Below are 8838 nucleotides of genomic sequence, written 5' to 3' on the forward strand. Positions count from 1 at the left end.
TCTTTTAAAAAGAGATTATCCCACAGCTATGTTAAGTCACTGAAACCATTTAAATCATCCAAGATGCTCACTCTTCATAGGCAAAGTGACAAACTAACTGGCTAGTGGAGCTTACAGAGCCTGATAAAACGTTAGATTTGAGGAGATGTACATGGGATTTAAAACAGAAAATTATGCTCTAAACCAGGGGTTGGCAACCTTTTCAGAGTGGTGGGCCTAAATAACACATCTTGGTCCAAGGAGGACTGATGTTTCTGACCTAGCCCCTGCCACTGTTCTTTTGCTGCTGACACACATGTGACATGCTATATATTTCTCCTGACATCATAATTGCCACACTGCAAAAATGCCAACAATACCCAGGCTTTGGGAATAAGATGAAATTGCTTGGCTGGCTGAATGTGGTGGTTGGGCCATAGGCTGCAAACCCCTGCTTGTGACTTGAACTATGAATCTGTGCAGGTGTTATTCAACCCTATCTCTTTGTGTTTCCTGGGTTCTGGGTATGTAGAAACAAAAAAGCTGTGCTCACCCAATTGCTCCCTTTTTGGATCAGGTTGCTAGGAAAACAGGAGTTGGCCTTGCTGGCCTGAGTAAGTCATAGCAGCAGTAAATTACTATCTTAAGGAATAAGGAGAAGGCACAGACAGAATCGTTAATCAGGTGGACTACTTCTGGATTGGTGCAATTCATCGATCACTCCTTGCTCTGGGTTGTGTTAGAGGCTAATGTGATGGGGATTCATCCCCTAGGCTGTTACAAACTCTTTCTGCCTTTAAGGAGGCAGGACCTTATCCTGAAATTGCTTCAGCATAGACATCAATCTTAATACCTTTGTTAGCATTTATGTACTTATTTTTATTTTAGATGTATATCCTTCCCTATTCAAAAGGCTCAGAATGGCTGATAGTAGCAAACAACCCACAGACACGTTTCCCCAGATGACACCCCAAAACCCAAGAACTCCAACCCCTGCCTCTCAAACCTTGCTACCATGCCTAAAATCCTTACACAGACAAATCCTCCCACAAATTCCAAGTGCCATTCACATCTAGATACAAGAAATCTTTTCCCACCCTGTGAACTCCTGGCTCACTTACCCCCATTGCTCTGCCTCACCCCCACTGGAGATTTCCCTCCCCTTCCCCAATGCACCTTCCAAGTCCTGATTTAAATGTCACATAAAACAACAGAGTAAAACACACGTAAGTTTTGTGTGCGCAACACAAATAACCCCCAAAACCCAGCATGTACAGAACTCTAGTGCCCTTGCAAAGAATAGCCAGCCAATGGAGGGAGGGGCAGGACATAAACCCATGACGCCTGGCAGCAACTCTGTTTTTTTCAGTTTGGGTAATGGAAGATTCTTACATCCATGGCAAGTTCATAGGGAATCACACAATTCCATTTTACACCCTGGTTCCAACACCACTTTCTCATGTCCCTTTAACATGCCTTTCCCTGAAGCCCATACAGTTCCTTCACAAACAGTGCTCCCATTCTCCTGGTAGAGGATTGCTGGCAGTAGAAAGCATGTGGGGACACGGAGTAGACATGGAGGAGGAAGGAAAGGAAGAGGACTTCTGCTAGCTCTCTATCCATTAGTTAGTCTGCTCTGGAAGCAGGGCCAGTCTTCATAGCACTGCTACTAATTTGTTGACTTCTGGAGGGTGGGTCAGCCCTTGCTGACTTATAAGTCTCACTTACTTTCTTTGAGGGTGCATCTACACATGCTATTAACACGGAGCAATAAGCTCTGGCAGTTTGCACAGAAGTTTGTTGCTCCTGGGCACCACATTTGCATGTGCTCCTGAGACCACAGCACATTAAGATGGGTTGGCGCAGCCCTGGATGGCAGGAGGCCTGGGGGGTGGTCATCCTGCCAGCCTGGGGCTACTTTGACTTGGCTCAATGTGCTGTGGAAGAGCTGGGGTTAGCTGGCAGGCAGCCCTCATGCTGAAGCGCCCTCATGTCCCAGCCAGACCTGTCAGTGTCTACATGTGTGTTGTGGAGGATTAAATAATGCCACCATAGGATTGTACTTGTGTTTACAAGTACTAATCTATTGTGGCATTTATTAGTTTACTGTGGCCTTAAAAGTCTACACGTATAGATTCTGGGTATGTCTACACATTCATTAATTTGCCGTAATTATGGTGCATTAAGTTTAGTACCTGTAATAAAAGGTACTAACTTAATGCATCATAATTGGCACTATTGCACTGGCACATACTTTTATTGTGATGTAGACTCATTCTACTGTGCGTTAGTGTGGTCGTTGCCTGCCACACTAGTGTGCAGTAGAATTAGTCTACTGTGCATTTAGTGTCTTGTGTAGACATGCCCTCTGAGACTTTATTGCAGAGCTAATTAGGCAACTCTGCAGTAAAAAGCTCAGGTAGACCTGCCCTGAGAGAATTATTAAACTGCAATGAGCAACCGTGCTTGGAGGATCATCGAGATAAAGAGAGGACAACTCAAACAGTGTGCGTCAAGAAAATGTCAAGTTGCTGGCAGCTTGTCATTGTCAATGTCAATCACATTAATATAGGATGGGATCTTACATGGGAGAAGTACATGGGTATAGGTCAGGCAAGTAGCAATGCCTGTCATTAAGTCTACTTGAAGTCTTCCATTGTAAGGCCCTTTAGTAAGTTGTTCGTAACGTTGCCAAATGTTCATCATTTGGGCTGAAGTTATCCATGCTTGTGTCTGCCTCAGGCTGAATTTTTATAGAGACTTTTCAGCTAAAACAGTTTATTTATTTCTGAGCTAAACTCTGAAATAGTATAGGGACAAATACTTTGTTTTGCTGAGGTTACAATAATTCTTACACCTGTTTTTTAAAGACATTCCATATTTTGGAACAAGGAGTTGAAATCTGAATGGAAGATGGGACACTTGGAGGTCAAGGATGTACCTTCTGACATCTCTAAAAATCTTCCTAAATCTGGTCCAGATATTCTTTGCAACTCTTTGACATGTACTCAATACAGATTAGTTAGAGTTTGGTAGCTAAGTTTTCTGAAGATCTTGTCTGGACTGAGCATGGCTCATCCTTTCATATCTCCAGTGCTCCAGCCAGACTGTTCACATGCCAGTCCCACTGGGTTTAGGACAGTAGGGACTGAATTAGTCTTTCTCTGCAATTGCTTCTTTCAATGCTGAGGAAACTTGTGACATCCAGCACAGGAACTGATAGCAGGGACATTGTGTCTCTTTTAGCCTGAATTGTTCTCCCCATTGTTTCAGTCGGTGAGTGTGTCTACACAAGATGCTTTACTGCACATTATTCTAATTTAATATGCAATGGCCACGTCTACACAAGACACTTACTGTGCAGTAACTCATTACTGCTGCACAGTAGTATTGCTGTGCATAAACCATGATACAACACTACTGCACAGCAGTAAGGAGCTACTGCACAGTAAGCTTCACTAGACAACCATGCTAGGATGCTACTGCACAGTAACACCAGTTACTGCACAGTCATTTAGTACTTGGTAATGCAAGTACTAAATAACTGCATAGTAATAACTGTGCAGTTAGTGTCTCATGTAGATACAGTGATGCTTTAGTGGCTGTCTATGCTGGGAGAGCTGTCCTGACTTGGTGGGACACTGCCTCCCAGCCATGTGGAGATCAGGATAGGTCCTGATCTCCACATGGCTGGGAGTGCACCTCCCTTCCCCCATGCCCAGCCCAATCTCCCCTTGGCTGGGGTGGAGCTGCCTGCTAAGCCAGGACAGGTTCCCCCTGCCCTCTGGAGCTTGGGGCTAAGCCCCCTGTGCCCCCTGCCAGCCCCAGGCTGGCACCTGGGGAAGGCTGCAGCTTCCCCTGGCTGCTGCCATTGGGTTGAGCAGAGTGGGAGCAGCCCTGGACTGAGATGCTCCTGTTGGTCTCAATTTGCTCCTGATGAGGGCACATGTGGAGATGTGTAGTGGGGAATGCTTTATTGCACAGAAAATTCAGACACATTAGTTGCACATGTAGATGCACCCAGTTGTAGGAGAATGAGGAAATAGGTAGATCAGTGGTTATGCAAATCTTAATCCAGGCATTTCTTCTCTTTTAAGTGGTTAATTTTGCAACCCTAACCTGTGTATTCCTTAATATAATTGTATACTAGACATTTAAAATATTCTCCTTTTTTATAGGAAAATCCAGGATTGAAGAGTAAATTAAATGCAATATGATTCTCTTGATATCATAGCTATGCTGACAATTCATGAAATTGTCTACCATAGATCCCTGACAAGAAAAAAAAAATTACTATAACAACATTTGAAGGCACTTGAAAAAAAAAATTAAATCACACTAAAACAATATTTGCTCACACTACATGAGTCATGTAGATCATGAATTCTTGAAATCAACAAAGACAAGGAGAGTTTTCCAGGAACTGTGACAGCAGGTCAGCATTTCATACCCCAATGATATCCATAGAAAAATAAAAAAAAATGAGGGGTTAACATATACAAAGTCCCTTGGTTAACAGGTTTCAGTTATGAACAAATGACTGAGTGCCAAATTCTGCCTCCTGATGCATGTTGGATGCCTTCTCCATACTTGATTCCTGTTGAAAGCTCATCTTGATATCACTGGAATTTCTGGGCAGAGCCGTAAAAGTTAATCCCCATTGGCTCATAAGGTGCGTGCAGAATACATCACATTGTAGAGATCCATGCAAGGGACCTGGGGTTTACAGACAGACTATAAGAGCAGAATTTTACCCTAAGGTGATGAATGTCACTAAATAGGTGATATAAAATTCAGTATACCCAGGGAAATAGATATAATGATAAAATACATTAAAAATATCTGTGGCCAGTACACAAAGACTTTTGTTTTCTTTACCAGTAGGCAACGAGAAACAGGGATCCAAGTTTTGCTCGTGCCCCGTAACCTTCTATGTTGATATATAGTTGATCTGAAAGACCATCTGAGAGTATACGAGAGGAGAATTACAAAAAAAGTCCAAGTTCTGTTTCTCTACATGCAATAACTGGGTACTTTTTCTTTGTGTTATTTTATTTTAGAAAAAAATAAAAGAAACAAACAGAAAAGAACTGCTTTTCCATGTAGACTTCCTTTGTAGCCTGCTGCATCAATTCTGCCTTTCACAATGGATGCGGACAGACAGAATTCTTACAAATTTAAAGGTACAGTACAGAGAACATGAAATCATAGCACACAGCTTATTGCACAGTCACTCTAACGTAGCTCTGATGAGGTAAGCTTCAGCTCACGAATGTGTGTGCTAATAGATACATATATCTTCTTTGGTTAGCCTATAAGGTGCCTTCTACTTGACTTCAAACTAACACAGCTAACTAGGTGTCTCTAACCTACATACACCTTATAATGAGAAACAAGCAAAATATTTTGTTGCGTTTTGTATTTCTTGGTTTAAAAAAGGCCTTAAAATACATGCTGTATGTAGCAAACTTGTCCACTAGAGAACAAAAATGTACCTATCTAAAGTTGACCTCATTTTTCTTCAACCTATTGTTGCCATGCCCAGAATACTTGAATAGCAATACACCAGGCAACCAATTGCGTCAGTAGAGTGCCAGTCATTTCCATTTGTTCACTGAACTGGCAGTATTTCAACTTCTATCTCTAAACTCCTATCCTTCAAGGAGAAAAAACATCTTTTATTGCCCATATTTTAATTGGTCTGTGAGTAAACAGAGAACTTTTTAGCCATCCAGGCAACATTATTGATGAGCACTATTCACTTTAGAACCAAAACTAAAACAATTCTCAGAGGTGTCATCTGCAAAGGTGTAAAAATGAGTAGTCAAGGGGAATGATGATAGAGGATCAGGCTTTTTGTTTTAACACATCCTTAGGATTCCCTGAAAGGTTTTGAAGTCATAGGCATTAGATATTGATTGTAAAGAAAGGAATACACATGTAGAAAACCACTGGGTCTCTAAGGAGTCCTTTTGAAATCAAAATGCATTGGTCTACCCAGAGGACTATCTTTGAAGGATCAGAGCCATTCAGTATTAGTTCTGAGCTAGCTGCCAGCCCAAGATGTGTGCATATGTGTTGTGGATCCTGTAGGCTATGAGGTGAACCCAGTTCGTAACATTTGGGTCAAATTTACTTCTCAAGTTACAGTAATGCAAATCCATTAGATTTAGTTGAGATACTGCAGATTTACACCAGTGTAAATGAGAGATAAATTCGACCCACATGATCTTCTCTTCTGCTGCAGTGGTGCCTTTTAACATTGTACATGTATTCCAAGCCCAGCTAGATTTTAAAACAAAGCAAAAATGAGATGACAATCTTCCATTCTTTGTGTGCTGCCAATACCTGTTTGTTGGTATCACTATAATGATATTAAGCATCTTTTGTTCATACAGAAGCATAGAGAGCTTCCATTCTTCCTTTTGATTTATATGTAGGACAACCGTTTGGTGCAGAGTGCTGCAGGTGTATGAATGTGTGCGTGTCAGTGGGGAGTTTGCTGATAGCCACAGAACTTTGTTAGTAAGTTCTTATTTTGCATCAGATTTGCCATTATTTCTTATTTTGTGACTAATCTTAATTCTGCAGCTGTTACCTAATACAGACCCTTGCTGTCTTTGTAAAGGACATTGCAGAAATATAACTTGTATACATGCAAGAACAAAAAATAAAACAACCCCAAATCAGCAACCCTGGCTTCAGCTTCTGAAACTTGAGAAAGGGTTATAGGTACTGTATAGTTAGTGCATCAACAGTTTCCATTGGCAACTGCTGCAGAATAGCATGATACCAGTTCAACAGCTGACATAAAATGCCTTTCCATATGTAAAGCTGTGCCTTAAACCCACAAGGGACGCTAAGAATAAATGTTGTACTTTCTTTTTCTTTTGTCTAACACCAAATGGGTTGTGAAGAAGTACTGGATGCTTAAAAAATGCACTTATAATTTTGGATCCAAGCTGTGAGAATACTCATTGGAGACAACTGTTCTCTCATGGGCTAGTCTTGAATAAACAATCACAGCTCTGTGTGATATTACTTCTTAACCAGATTCTAGCATTGAGCTGTTGGCTTGCCATGGTTACTCGCCTTTTAAACCAATGTTTCTTTTTCCTTCCCTTTTGCCAAGATTCCTGCTTGCTTGGCAGTGGTTCGCTCTCATTTGAACTTTTGCCCTCTTTTAATCTCCACCAAATTTTAGTCTAAAAGAACCTTTCACTGATACCTTTTGTTGTCCTGCATTTCTTTTGCCTGTGAGAACTTACTTGGGGATCTAGCTCACTGGAATGGGCTCAAGTGACTGTCTTCTTCCTCTGAGTAACCAGCACCTGACAATGACAAGCATCTGTGAGAAGATTAGAAGACAAAACCACAACAGCACAAGATGCTATCCTGTTCCTGGAATAAAATTAAAAAAGGAAAGAAGGGACACGGACACACAACACACACACACACACACACACACACACACACCCCCACTACCCAGGTCATTCCCAATGAGATTTATTTGAGCTTGTCACTTCCAGGGCCTGCCCTACTTGAATTCATCTGAGGATAGCACAGTTAAAACTCATGTAAGAGCATCATTATGCCATGTAGGGGATCTAAGCTCAAATCCATCATGCCCACGACTAGTGAAACCCAGTGGATTTTGCAGAGCTATTATGCTCAGTCTGGGGGAAAGGAAAAGTGTTTTCAGTAACTCTTGAGCAGGTCTCCCCTATTCCCTCAAAGGTGAACTGTCAACTTCTGTAAATAGGATAAAATACTTCATCAGAAAAAAAACAGTAGGTAATTTGAAATGTCTTAATTTTTAATAGGTCTGTTGCCCTAATATAGAGCTCTTAATGCATAAAAACAGAGAAGGAAACTGAGGGGCATGTTAGAAGTTTCCTTCCAAAAAATTGCTCAGGAACCTATGGGCCTGATTCTGTACCTATTGAAGTCATGGGGAAAAATTCAATGGTCTTTTCAGGGAGCCTTGGCAGGCCATAATGAACATCTCCATTAAAATTACATGTTATATATTTATCTTCTGCATAGAAGTATGTAAGGACACATATATGTTATACCCACACATGAACATATGCAGTTGAGTGAGCCCTTTCTAAAAAAAAATATTCATTTCTTTAGGAAAACAAACTTTTTTTTCCATGAATATGTTTTGCAAATCTCTGGCTTTAGTAGGAAAAAAAGGTATGACTATCCAAATTCTCTCAGTTCAATGAATTGGAGTGAATCATTTTGGCTGGCTTTTTAATCAAAAGAAAAGCCCATTTAAAGCCTCCAGGAAATCAGACATCTTTGACATCCGATGATGTCAGACATCCTTGCTCTGAACACTCAAGAATGAATCAGAGTAACATCTTTCTGATATGTATATCATAAATGTTGATTAGTCAAACTAGGTTCATTCTCCTTAATTCAAAATAAGCACATTTAAATTGAAATGTCCTTTTCCTGGACAAGACATGCAGAAGACCAGCTCTTCATCACCATAAACCTTTCTGACTAACATTTGATCTTTCCTTTAGTTTTTATTTATCTCTCTCCTTTTCTTTAATTTGACAAAAGTATATACATTTTTGTTTCAAAAGTTTTAAATGGACTCACCTAACTAAAACTAAAGAAGAGATTCTTAAAAGAAGGGGCTACCATTACTCACACTCCATTATTTATTTACTTTTAGATAACCAGGTTATTTACCCTAGAAAATCAATACTCCAAGATAACGATCCAAGCTTCCTGTTTCTGATTTGGGAGCTGGCAATTTGTAGAGCATAAATGCTCATATTACAACAGTTTGGGTCTTGATGTGTGATGCTTGGCACTTTGTGAGGGACTCTGTTCTGCCAT

This window comes from Alligator mississippiensis, chromosome 3 (genome assembly GCF_030867095.1).
Source record: "Alligator mississippiensis isolate rAllMis1 chromosome 3, rAllMis1, whole genome shotgun sequence".
In the NCBI taxonomy this organism is placed as follows: domain Eukaryota; kingdom Metazoa; phylum Chordata; order Crocodylia; family Alligatoridae; genus Alligator; species Alligator mississippiensis.